This window comes from Brienomyrus brachyistius, chromosome 16 (genome assembly GCF_023856365.1).
Source record: "Brienomyrus brachyistius isolate T26 chromosome 16, BBRACH_0.4, whole genome shotgun sequence".
Classification (NCBI taxonomy): domain Eukaryota; kingdom Metazoa; phylum Chordata; class Actinopteri; order Osteoglossiformes; family Mormyridae; genus Brienomyrus; species Brienomyrus brachyistius.
Window position 1 is genome coordinate 3,326,042 of NC_064548.1, and position 14,326 is coordinate 3,340,367.

The 14,326-nt window shown below is 42.6% G+C and overlaps 1 long non-coding RNA gene across 1 annotated transcript; it reads right to left on the bottom strand.

The window, feature by feature from the left end:
• Positions 1-5,614: 5,614 nt before the first annotated feature.
• On the bottom strand, positions 5,615-7,714 carry LOC125709684 (uncharacterized). Its single transcript, XR_007382809.1, has 2 exons — positions 6,990-7,714; positions 5,615-6,157 (listed from the first exon to the last, which is right to left on the bottom strand). It is a non-coding gene; the product is annotated as an uncharacterized LOC125709684 (long non-coding RNA).
• Between the last annotated feature and the right edge of the window lie 6,612 nt (positions 7,715-14,326).

The following is a 14,326-nucleotide window of genomic DNA, read 5'->3' on the forward strand; positions in this document are numbered from 1 at the left end:
AGGTTTGGTCACCATATCTTAAAAAGGACATTGTGGCCTTAGAAAAGGTGCAGCGTAGGGCCACAAAAATGATTCCTGGTCTTAGAGGAATGTCATACGAGGAACGGTTACTTGAGCTAAATCTGTTCAGTCTCAAGCAAAGGAGACTGAGGGGGGACATGATCCAGGTATATAAGATTCTAACAGGTTTGAATGCTGTTCAACCAAATAGTTACTTCAGCATTAGTTCAAATACACGAACTCGTGGCCATAGGTGGAAATTAGCGGGAGAACATTTCAAGCTGGATTTAAGGAAGCACTTCTTTACACAGCGCGTAGTCAGAGTATGGAATAGCCTTCCTGATAATGTAGTGCAAGCTGAATCCTTGGGTTCCTTTAAATCAGAGCTAGATAAGATTTTAACGACTCTGAGCTATTAGTTTAGTTCTCCCCAAGCGAGCTTGATGGGCCGAATGGCCTCCTCTCGTTTGTATAGTTCTTATGTTCTTATATTCATAAGCATACTTTATTGTTTAATGAAATGGATTAATAAGATTTGTAAAATCCAGAATGACTAGGCTCTTGGCTGTTTCCACAGGTTGGGTAACAGTAAATGGTAAGGAACTAACCTACCTCAGAGACCCTCAGATCCATTGTCTCAGGGCACCTGACAGCAGGACGAACTTTTGAAAGAAGGGCATCAAGATCTTTCTGGAGGTCCATACCTGGGTATGCTATGTGGTACAACACAAATAAGTGAAATCTACATCTGGATTCTTGATAATCAGCATTGGTGCATACCAATGTGTACTCTCTTCATTGCCCATCTGCCTGTACATAAACAAATACACATAGAGTTCCTCCGTGGATTTATATCTATGGACGAAGAAGGACCTCTCATCTGAATTTGAGAAAGGTTGAAGCTTTTTCACCTCCCCCACCAAGCGCATAATCTCCATACTGAACCAATCCTTATCTGAACCAAAGCTGTCATACAAGCTTTCCATAGCCTCCTGACATATCTGCCTGGCCCAGTCTTGCTGAGGATCCAAGCCATCAGTGTTTTTGTTATTGGGCCAATTTCAAAGGTTTCCTTGGTTTGGATGAGGAAGACTTCTCTGTGTCTTGGGGCAGCTTGGAGAAAAACTGTAAGAGAGGAGGCAGCTTCCTAGGGTCTTCTGCAAGAACCAAAGATAAATCAGAGTGAGAAAAAAATAATATGACAAAATGATAAAAAATATTCCAATGCTAATCACCTGTTCCATTCAATAAATGACATTTCCTATAGGCTCCTCTCTGACCATTTTGGTGCTCTAGGTGAGAGGCCAAATGGTGTCCCTTCACCACTCATCACCAATATACACGTGCACAGAACAAGGCACAGTTGTCATGATGCTTCATTTACAGTGTATGTAAGCACAGTATGGCTACCATTTAATTTCTTAAATTTCCAGAAAGCACAGGAAATAAGGCCTGGACATGGTACATTCTGGATGGGATGTTAGTTAATCAAAAGGTACATACACTTACAGACATTATCATATTGTATACGCCAATCAGCTTAACTGCATGTTTTGGAAAGCAGATTAGAAAGCAATTCATACAACACAGGGTGAACATGTGAATTCCACACATATACACATGCATACACATGTACACAGATTTGTAATTATATCATGGTGGGGACTCTCCATTCATTTCTATGGGGAAAACTCTAATCCCAACATGATGACCTTAACCCCTACCCAGCCCTAACTTTAACCATAAGCAGACAAACAAAGTACTAGAGTTTTGCCATCTTTGATTGCATTCACAGATCTTTGTGGGTACCTGAAAAATAGTCCCCACAGCGTCAAAATAACAGCTTTTCGTTATATTGTGCGGAGCGTTTGGTAATAGATGCCAGTCCCCCAGTTTTCCTTAAGAAAAGGTCAGCTAGTCAAATTTGCTGGTCCTTCTCCTCTCTGCCATACAGATTCTTCCCTGCATGGGAAACATCATTGTGGAGGACTGCCCCACCCCTTGGTTAGGGCAAATACTAGTTGCTAGTCATGTCCAGGTATCACCCCTGTAGGCCAACAGTGAGGAAACCATGGTTACCAGTGGCCTGTTTGGTACTGAACACACCCTGGTGGTGTGTGGCAGGTTTGAGCATGTTGATATGTCACAAACTGTCATGGATGGCACTGGAGAATCCCCATCGGCATCTCAGCCACGCCCCCCGGGGGATACCGGTCGATAGGGCTTCCCCGAGGTTTTCGCACCTTGTCGTCCAATTTTTCTTGTTTTACCGGTTGTTCCCATCTCGGACACTCCTCTTCCAGCTGTTTCTAGTTTTCCCCGGTTTCGGTACTCTATATCTGGCTCGGTTTTCCAATCCATGCAAGATCTTCGTGGTGTGCCCAGAGTTCGAGAGTTTTCTCCTGTGTCTGAGTATTGGTGTTCTGACATCTGCAATGATTCTTAGACTCCGAGTTTTTGCCTGCCCCCTTTTGTAGCGACGCCGATCGCCTGACCCCTGCCTGGAGACCCGACCTTGCTCTGCGCCTCTATCCTCATCTGTACCGAAGCCGATTGCCCGACCCCTGCCTTAAATAAATGGAAATACCTGAAGCAGATCCGTGTCAGTGTCTGTCTTCTTGTCCTCACAACACAAACAGCAGACAATAAAATTATAACTCTGTCACCACCAGGTACAAGGGGCGGTGGACAAGGAGGCAGAGATCCAGTGGCAAGGTTGGATGAGAACTAGGTTTAATAAAGGTAAAATCTGGGCATGGGACTAGAACAAGAAGGACAGGGTAACTGGGGCAACCTGGGAAACAAGGCAATCCGAATAAGACAAAACTGAAGGCCTGGAGATACTCTCTGCACGCAGATTGTTCATGAGTCTGCACACATAATCTGGACATAGATTCATATATTAAACAGTTAGCACTATTGCAAAGTACACTATATTGCCAAACATATTGGGATACCTGCCTTCACATACACATGAACTTTAATGACAACCCATTCTTAATAGATAGACTTTAATATGGAGTTGGCCCACCCTTTGCATCTATAACAGCCTCAAATCTTCTGGGTGTTTATAGGTATTTTTGACCATTCTGCCTGGAGAGCATTTACAGTATGGGGTCAGGCACTGATATTGGACGAGAAGACCTGGCTCGCAGTCTCCACTCTAATTCATCCCAAAGGAGTTCTATCGGGTTGAGGTCAGAGCTCTGTGCAGACCAGTCAAGTTCCTCCACACCAGGCTTGCTCATCCATGTCCTTATGAGCCTTGCTTTGTGCACTAGTGTGCAGTCATGTTGTAACAGGAAGGGGCCATCCCCAAACTGTTCCCACAAAGTTAGGAACATGAAATTGTGCAAAATAGCTTCGATTTCTGCAGCATTAAGAGTTCCTTTCACTGGAACTATGGGGGCAAATCCAACTCCTGAAAAACAACCCCACACCATAATCCCCCCTCCACCAAACTTTACACTTGGCACAACGCAGTCAGGCAAGAACCGTTCTCCTGGCAACAGCCAAACCCAGACTCATCCATTGGATTTTCAGACAGAAAAGCGTGATTTGTCACTCCAGAGAACACGTCTCCGCTGCTTTAGAGTCCAGTTGCGGCATGCTTTACAACACTGCATCTAACGCTTTGCATTGCAGTTGGTGATGTAAGGCTTGGATGCGACTTTTCGGCCATGGAATCCCATTCCATGAAGTTCTCTACGCACTGTTCTTCAGCTAATCTGAAGGCCACACGAAGTTTGGAGGTCTGTAGCTATTGACTCTGCAGACAGTTGGCGACTTCTGCACACTGTGTGCCTCAACATGCATGGTCGCCGCTCTGTCGTTTTATGTGGCCTACCACTTTGTTGCTGAGTTGCTGTTGTTCCCAACTGCTTGCACTTTATTATAATCAAATGTTGGTGGTATTATAACCAGGGGTGGAAAGTTCAGGTACAAATCCAGACCAAGATTTTGTTTCAACCAACCAGTTGAATACTTTGTGATTGTGGCTCTTCATACGCAACTGGTTGATTGAAACAAAATCTTGGTCTGGATTGGTACTTTCTGAACCTGAACTTTCCACCCCTGGTTATAATACCACTAACAGTTGAGGAAATTTTATGAACGGACTTATTCCACTGGTGGCATCCTATCACGGTACCACGCTGGAATTCAATGAGCATCCGAGAGCAATCCATTCCTTTGCATATGTTTGTAGAAGCAGTCTGCATGCCAAGGTGCTTGATTTTATACTGTGGCTATGGAAGCGATTGGAACACCAGAATTCACTGATTTGGAGGGTCCCAATACTTTTGGCAATATAGTGTATATCTGTTTGAAACTTGTATACAGTTGGAATAATCTATTACAAAATAACAAATACACCTGATCCACTTTATAAATTACTTGGGGGTCAATTTTACTTTGGATTTCCGTATTCTAGTCTTATATTGTTTGAGCTTGTCATGTCATATGAAATACTTCCTCACACAGATACACATCAACATTGTTTTTATGGGCGTGGCAAACATGCACAGTTCTGGATTGGTGCAGTCGGTGGCCGCGCAGACACAAAATTCCGATACTGCAAGCATTTAACCACAGAGAATCGCATTTTTCATTTCCCGCAGACATGTCTGCATGTACATTGGATATAAAAAGTGTACACATCCCTGTTAAAATGCGAGGTTTTTGTGATGTAAAAAATGATCACGATAAATCATTTTAAAACTTTTCTCACCGTTAATATGACCTTTAACCTGTACAATTCAATTGAAAAACAAAATATAAAAAATAAAAATATATATACAGGGGGTGGCATGGCGGTGCAGTGGTTAGCACTGTCGCCTCACACCTCTGGGACCCGGGTTCGAGTCTCCGCCTGGATCACATGTGTGTGGAGTTTGCATGTTCTCCCCATGTCATCGTGGGGTTTCCTCTGGATAGTCCGGTTTCCCCCCACAGTCCAAAATCATGCTGAGGCTAATTGGAGTTGCTAAATTGCCCGTAGGTGTGCATGTGTGAGTGAATGGTGTGTGAGTGTGCCCTGCGATGGGCTGGCCCCCCATCCTGGGTTGTTCCCTACCTCGTGCCCATTGCCTCCGGGATAGGCTCCGGACCCCCCGCGACCCAGTAGGATAAGCGGTTTGGAAAATGGATGGATGGATGGATGGATGGATGGATGGATGAAGCACCTTTTGGTTTAATTACAGCATTCAGTCATTTTGGGTATGCAACTGTCATCAGTTAAAGTGACTGATTAACCCCAAATAAAGTTCAGTTTTCCTAGTAGGATTTTCCTGACATTTACTCAGTTGCATCCTACAGCAAAAGCCATGGTTCGCAGAGAGCTTACAAAGCATTTTAACAGGGGTGTACGCTAACACCGTTAGGGAAACACAGACCAGCAGTTCAGTATCCAAACAAGGACTGCTAGGAACCCAGGGCTTAAATGGAGAGAGGGGAATGTGGGAACTAGAGGCAGGTGTGCCGATCAGAACTGGTAGAACCAGTTTGGTGAGCTCATAGTGGAGCTCGGCAGAGAGGCTGTACACGCCCTCTGCTGGTTCCCGATCGTGTTGTGATGAAACACAAATGGACTAGTATAATACAACTGTAGCCAAAATCACTACTGACGCAAATGTAATCTGAACTGGATAAAGACAAACTTTCCTGTTAAAGGAATATTATGTGATCCAGTCAATGAAAAAAAGAAATTTAATTTTTAATCACAAAACCATAACCTGTATCTAAAACCAAGCATGTTGCCACATGCAGTATACTTCAACACATTTACCTAAATATGGTTGCAACAGTGGGATGAGACAGTGGTTAGAACTGTTACCTCACACATCTAGGACTGGAGTTAAAGTCTGCAGCCTGGATCCATGCATGAGGAGTTTACTTGTTGACATCATGGGGTTTCCTCCCGGTTCTCTCGTTTCCAGACACAGTCCCCATGTGAAGTCATCAAATTGTGTGTGCCCTATGACGGTGCCTCATCCTGGGTTATTTCCTGCTTTGCATCTGTAGTTTCGAGGATCCCTGGGACCCTCCATATGTTGGGTTGTAACAGTTATTTGGTGCTATTGTTTTATAGAGGGCATGCATACCCTCTTGTCAGGTTGCAGGAGAGCCAACAAACCAGCAAGAGATGCCTGTCAGAGTCCTGAAATAAAAAGTTACATGTATTGCTACACATGTAATTTTATCATTTGTTGTAATGCATTACATTTGGAATAAAACACATCCTTATTCAAAGAATTTCTGATGCTTAACTGCTCTGAATACTCCAACACCAACACCAACAGGAGTCCCGTATATTCAAGATTCAAGTGTTTATGAATGAATCTTGCATTTACATAACACTTTTCAAGACGTCCAACGTGCTTTTTCAGAAGCAATGGGGAACCACTTTAATCAACATCACTGTCTAGCACCCAAAAATGCCATTTATAATGTTCACTGTAAACAGTTAGTTACTCTGTGTAATGAAAATGTTACTCTACATGCCCTTCCGCTAAACACAAATTAACACAAAACACAGACCTGAGGTACAGATTAACATGCAAGTACAAATTAAGGTGCAAGTGGGCATGAGTTGTTCACAAGCCTAATGGCCTGAGTGTATAAACGGTCTTGTAATCTCGTAGTCCTTGATATCACACTCCTGGTGATGGGAATGTGAATAGGCTGTGCAGGGGTGGGTACCGTCCTTTATGATGCTGTGGGTCCCCCTGATGAGATTGGGGTGGTAAATGCCCACCAGAGCTGGTAGAACTGCCCCTGAAATGGTTGGGTCAGTTTTACTGCACACTTTGCTGTTCTCTGAAGAGCAGTTTCCGAACCAGACCGACCCAGAAATGGGAGGCGGGGTACAGCCTCGAACACGCATTTTACGTTACTATATACACAGTCAAGGGTGTTTCTCTGTCTTTTCTCTCTATACATGCAAAAGCAAGCATACCCTATACCCAGAAAAAAATACACACACTCCTTACCTAGTATCTGCAGGATCTGCCCTCACACCTGGACACTGACTGCCTGGACAAGAGGCCAGACGCTATCTGCACCCAGCCACTGGACATACACAAACAGATAACAGCCCCAAGCATAGAAAAATACACACAAAACACTCCCTACCTACCAGAAACACACATATTTTAAAAAGTACATGAAAACACCCAGAGAGGCAATGTGCATAATGATGAAACATTTTCCATCATCCACGTTCCTTTAGTCCTCATGAGGGTGGACCCAAGAAACGGGTGGGAACACGTTTCAGGGCTGGCTTGGGAACACCTGTGGGTCCGTTAAATTTACATTTATTTAGCAAATGCTTTTGTCCAAAGTGACATACAAGTGAGGATCAGAGAGCAGACAGTCTGTAGAGAAATTGAGATTAAGCCCAGCAGTGATATGATTATTCTGGCAACCAGGGGATTTGAACCAACAACCTTTCCGATCACAGGCATACATATGTGATGTTTGCATTACAGTATAAAGTTATGTTAGCAATAAATTAAAACATACAATAAGTAACTGCCTACGGACCTTCATGCCCTACACTGATCCCCCCCAGCCATCAAGCCATCAATGAATGAATGAATGACTGGATTTTTAAACGTCGTTACAGATCAGAATGCAGGGATTCTGAGTGACATCGAGGTCCCTCAATAAGTCATCCGGTTTGTGTCATAAAGAAGAACACTTTATGCCATGATAGTTATCCATGCTTTTTTGGCGACCCCCCCCCACCCCCGCCACCCCCCAAGAGCTATTGCTGACTTAGAACTTTGTCCGTTGTAACAGCCGGTGCAGCAGGATGCGTGGAAAAGGCGTGATTTTTCACTGGAAAGGGCATGTCCTGTCACTGCTAAAGTCTCTGAATCATAAATATATAAAAGCATAACTGTGACTACACACCTCTAACAGTTTTAACACACACACCTCTTTGGAAGCACACGTTCCATATTAAGGTTGCAGCCACCTTACATTGCTGCAATAGAAAGTATGTGTGCAATCCTCATTTGTTTTTAATGTCTTTCAACTGATAGTTTTATCATATGGACAGAAACATATTCTTAAAATTCTGTTTCATTTTCTTCTCACTCTGACAGCCCACCAAGCTCCCCCCCCCATAAGGATGAAACATTAAAAACCAATTAGTTCTTATCTACTTGTACAATGACACAGCAGTAGTAGGGGGTCAATCACTACTGAATTCAAGTGAATTGTACCATAATCCACGTACCTCTTTGTGTGTTGCATCATCTGAGGAGATGCATACCCCTACATTAAATGTTAACAGTTTATAATTACTTCCACCCAGGGACGGATTATGGGTTGTGTGGGCCCCTGGGCAAAACGTTCGCAAGGGCCCCCCCCCCCCCACCACCACCACCACCAGCACCACCACCACCAGCACCACCACCACCACAATTCAAGGGCCCTTGGCAGCCAAACACCCTCCCTATAGGGTCAGGGGCCCTATAGAGGATCAAAGAATGTAGGCCCTCTAAAATAGACAAACGAAAATACATTGTTGATAAGCATTGCAAATTGTTTTGGGCTAGGGGCCCCACGGGCCCCCTGCACCCCAAGGGCCCCTGGGCAGCGGCCCCGCTGGCCTGGTCCGTAATCCGTCCCTGCTTCCACCCTAGAATTGTCTATATACTTTATATGGTATATTTGCCGCCAGCAGGGGGAGCAAAGGTTTTATAAATTCACACAATTGTCTCTTAACAGGTCACATGATTTTCTTAAACTAGTATTTGAATATGAGATGTTGTTGGGGCATTACTCAGTCTGAAACTGACATAATTAGGTCACATACGCATTTCAAGATTCAAGAGGCTTACTCATTCAGTGACACCCAGTATAAAGAACAACGCAGCACAAATAAATAATCAGACAATAGACATGCAATAAAGCAGTGAAACAACACTTTGACAGTACAATACACACGAAGTGCAAAACCCTTAATATTGCAGGACTCATATTTAGCTATTGATGATATGAATAGTTTGGGACAGAAACAGCAGGATTCTTATGCTGCAAAACCTCCTACCAGACTGCAGAAGTGAATGCTATACGAAGCCATTGTTTCTGTGGCCTTCCTGTTCGCTTTCGTGATTCTGGCTCTCTTACATTTAATTAACAGAGAAATCATTTAGAATAATTTTTTTTAGCCAAGTATGTTTATAATTCTTGTTATAGTGTCAAATGTTTGTTTATACAACAAAGACATTATAAATGGTACAATACGGTGCCCAAGCTTCAGGCCAACAAAGGAAATTTGGTGACACTACTTCAGGAAGCACAAGTAATGTAGCAGTATACTCTTACTTAATGTATTCATTAAGAAGAAGCGTTTGTTATATTTGTTCATCATTAATCATAAAAATTAATGTATTTCATGCAGTTATTATATTTAAATCATGATTTGTATTTGAGTAGTAACTGAGTGACTTATACCTCCTCAAGTAAAATATATTTGGAAATTGTTCAAATGATCTTTATATTGCCATAAAACTATTTTAAATCTGTTAAAGTGTGTCAGCTTAGTCATATTTAAATCTCTCTTAAAATCCATCCAACATGTTTGGTGAACTCAACCACTAGCACACCTTGTTTGGCTAATCAATACCATCCATGTTCTATACCTGCTAGTTCTATTCCGGGTCACACGGCTTAATTAAGTTAGTTAAGTGAGCTGGTGGTGAAATGCAACAAATACGCAAAATGGCTGATATACCTCCAAAGATAAACGTGGAAAACAGAGTTGTGTTCTTCTAGCCATCCAAGATATTTTTTGGAGAAAAAAAAGAAAATTCTCAGCTTTTTATTGTATTACTGTACATTTCTACACATTCTAATGTTAAATTATATATTTTTCTGAGTAAATATGCACATATTGCCAGATAAATAGCTATATACATCATTTTTGCAAAGTGCTATAAGTTATGTGTTTTGTGAGATACAAGGAAGCCAGCTGAAAAACCCCACAAAATTCCTGTTCTAGTTAGTTGGAACTATCTCTTAAGTGAGATGTGATCAATTATGCAGATCGGAGACATATTTGGCCGACAAAGACATTGTTTGAGGTAAGAATCTGCTTCCGTGTCTTGTGGTCCAGATTCTCTTCCTGGGAGGGAGTGCTTCGATGGTACGGCTCCCCATGTGGGAGGACTCAGCAGTTTTCTTGCTAGCAGGAATTTTAGCTGCGGCATCATAAAGGTTCCGGACAGTGGTAAGGTTCCCAGCTGACAGGAATGTACTATTTGTGCAACCTACGAACATGCTGTCCAACCTTAAACCCATGAAAGTGTTACCCACTGCTGTATCATGCCCTTCACTGGTTTCTGCATTTTTTTTCTTAGTCATAGTGGTGAGATTTAGTTCTGGGAAACTGGACACTTTGAGCATTTCCATACCTTAATCGTAACGTTTGGTGAACATTCCTAGAATGAAAAATTGAAAGCCAGTGCCTTGTTCGTTGGATTCATGATCCTGGTTAGCCAATGTTCTGCAGCTGGTGTGATCAGGCAACTCTTATTCTTACATTTGCCTGTTTTGTGTATTTACTTCCTGGTTCCTGTTCCTGTTCTCTTGTCCCCTTCACTTGGGTCTATCTTTTGTGCACCTTATCCTGGAAGTGCCCATCCAGTCAGTATCCTAATGTCCCATTGGTTACCTGTATCCTATAGTACGCTGTCTTAAGGTTTCAGAGGCCAGTGAACAGAAGAGCTAGTAGATAGATGGCCCAGTTTGAGGTGTCCTGTTTTGGACTAGGTTGGTGAAAACCAATAGATGCAACTACTCTGAGTCCTAGTCATTTAGGCCAGAAGTCCGGCAGCAGTGTGTCTCTGTTGAAATGTATAAGTGAAAAAGACAGGAATACTGGCAGGTGATTAATTCTTAATTCTCTACTTATTCAACAAAGTTGCATGCCATGTCTAAGTTTCATAAGTTCTGGTGAAGTCTGCCAGTATGATTGGCTTTTAGATCATAACAGCCATCATGGGGACATGATCCAGGTATATAAGATTCTAACAGGTTTGGATGCTGTTCAACCAAATAGTTACTTCAGCATTAGTTCAAATACACGAACTCGTGGCCATAGGTGGAAATTAGCGGGAGAACATTTCAAACTGGATTTAAGGAAGCACTTCTTTACACAGCGCGTAGTCAGAGTATGGAATAGTCTTCCTGATAACGTAGTGCAAGCTGAATCCTTGGGTTCCTTTAAATCAGAGCTAGATAAGATTTTAACAACTCTGAGCTATTAGTTAAGTTCTCCCCAAGCGAGGTTGATGGGCCGAATGGCCTCCTCTCATTTGTATAGTTCTTATGTTCTTATGTGTCACAATATATTTTCCTTCCTCACTGTACTGCTAATGGTATCTCTTTTGCATAAAGATGGCCAGTACAATAGGACATCATTATAATTCTTTCTTTATTAAAGCACTCACTTGTACTTTCCCTTCCATTGTGTGACTATGTGTAAGTGTGTTCATGGCGGAATGTGCATCTGTATCTGTGTTTATGCAACATATAATGTTATGTGAATTACTATTTGTAAGTGCAGCAACTGGGTCAGATGTTGCGTGTGTGATTATGTGAGTGTAGAGGGGATAACCCCTGGGTTACAGCGCCCCCTGCAGCCCCCGCTAGGGCCATGCTGGCAATGCCGAGCGCTTGAAATGCGAGGAACAGAACAAGGGGCAGTCATACTTGGACCTGCTGGACAGCCCTGTAGCACAGGTCACATGCTGGACGCGTGGGGCGTTACCAGCCTGCTCCGAGGCCTGCGACACTGAGTGCCGTTGTCCTGTCTCCTGGCCCATGATGCAGTGCCATGATAAGGAACAATGGCACCGTTTTAACAGTTTCACCAGGGGGGCAGAGACCTGAGAGGAAGCCAAAAAGGAATTGTGGGTAAGACTGAAAGAATTTTTCCCGCCATTCTGCCTTCTTACTCCCACTGCTGTAGTAAAATCCGGGAGAGACTGTGAAGGCCGCAGGGCAAGTGGAACAGCACTGCGTCAGGCCGGCTGTCCAGAGGTGTACGCCACCCAGTCATTTCTGCCACAGAGTGACACACTGTTTATGTCAGCTCCTGTCCTTCTGTTTCAATATTGAAAATTCACCTGAATGTCCACCTTCATATTGCATATAGGTCTCCAAAGTATGCTGCACTGCTATTCATACAGAATTCAACAACTATCTGCTTGCTTATGCTTTCTATCATATCGGATTCCTACTCATATCTACCGGTCTCCTATAAACACCTTCCAACCCCAGCTCCTCAAATCAGTGCTCTCTGATAAAGTCTTCGGCTAAAGCGGCTAAAGCCAATGTCACATAATGCCAGAACATGAGATGTCAAAGTGAGAACAAGGAAGGACTTTGACCCATACTTGCTAGCTACTGAAATTCCACCTGGCAAGTTTTTGTTTAAAAAAAAAACCCCTAGTGACTTATTTTTAGCACAGGGCCTGTGTAAATATCCAGGCGGCAGCAAGCTATTTGGTTGTTCATCTAATCATAACTTCCAGCCAGAATGAGACTGTAAGTCCTTCCCTGTTTACCTAATAATGATTCTTAAACATTAATCTGCATCCATCGTGAGTCTTTACGAGCTCTCCTACGACGGTTTCTGCAAACAGACTGGAGACATGGCTCTATGGTGCGGTTTTGTGGAAGTGAAATGTCTAAGGAAATGAGAGAGATGATGCTGTTTTATCATTTACTACCATTTTTGATGCCTGCATTGTAGGATAAAAAAATCTCAGGGTTAGCAATGCGAAGGCATCAGTCACAGTGGTGTTGATGACCATGATCATCCTGTTGTGTCAGCCAGCAACATGTATGTACTGCATGTACAGTATATGTTGACTATATGTTTGCTAGCTTGTTTGTTGTTTCCTGCACCTGACCTGTTCACTCAAGGGTATAACTTTGGGTTAAGTATTGGGGGGTTGAAGTCTCTACCCACTTAAGGGAGCCCGGGGCATTATATTGGCTGGTTTGTTTACTGGGACGGTTGCAATCCTCCAACCCCCCAGAATTTATGTTCACTTCTCCCACAGGTCCACCAGGATGCCTGATGCTTAGTAGGCGATGAACAACAACAACAAATTTATTTTTGTATAGCACATTATCACAACATTACAACACCTGAAGCATCTCACCTGCCAGTGCTTTGCAGGCGGAAATGCAAACCAAGGTAAACAGCTCCTCCATAGCTGGTGCCAGGAAGACACGAGCAAATAAAGATGAAATTGTTCTTCCTCTACACAGTGAGTAGGGGCAACACCTCCCTCCATCCAGGGACACACGCATCCTCTCTGGTCACTTGGTTCCGCATTCTTTCTACCTGAAAAGAAAGCTACCCATTGTGTTGATGGTTGCTGTAGTCATGCTACTCACAGCAAACGAAACTTAGTTTTCAGCAGGTCCTGTTATATGACACTCAGGATATGCACAGGCCATGTTTAACAATTAGCACTTAAGCGATAATTACTCTTAATGGGACCATAATACCAATGTTATTCTGAAGTTTGTCATATACTGTATGTCACACACCAGTTATGAAAGTTAGTTGTTTGTAATGGGACAGTTTTCTTTATGTTGACTTAAAAGGGAAAGTATCCATTTACTCTTATGTTAATATTCTGATAGACAGATATCTACAAAAGAATAAATCAAGCCTATTTAGGTAATGTACACGTCATTTCCATATTTGAATAGAGACTGTACATTCCAGAGGTAGGTGGTTTGGCTTTGTGAATCAGCTACCACATATAGATAATTGTTCTATTGAGCTAAATGTCAGTCAACTTTCCCAGACTCTATTATCTCGTCACTGCAGGTAGCTGGTGCATCTGCTTTTGTACCAGGCAACCTCCTAGTCAAAAAAAGACTTAAATGTTATATTTTCTCAAGGCCAAAAGAATGAGCCCAGTAACAAACCCAAAGTACCTTTGCAAAAATAAGACCAAATGAATGTTCACTTCAGTGTATTGACATGCGATCCATCCAAAGAAGTGCGCTTCACACATTCCTCAGAGTAAAACCAGCTTTTTTCCATACATCATCATGGTTTGACTCTACCTAGCTTCAGGGCATCCCTCTGTCATTTTGTTGAATCACATACTGAGTTTATTCACAGAAAATGTCAAAGATTAAGTTTGTTAAAGTCATTAAAATGTTTATGTTTTTATTAATAGCCAGGAACAAGTGCAACTGAAAGCTATAGTCGGTTTTTGAAGACATAATGATTTATGTTTACAGTACAGTGAACATTCTGTCAATTATTAGATTCAAATTGTAC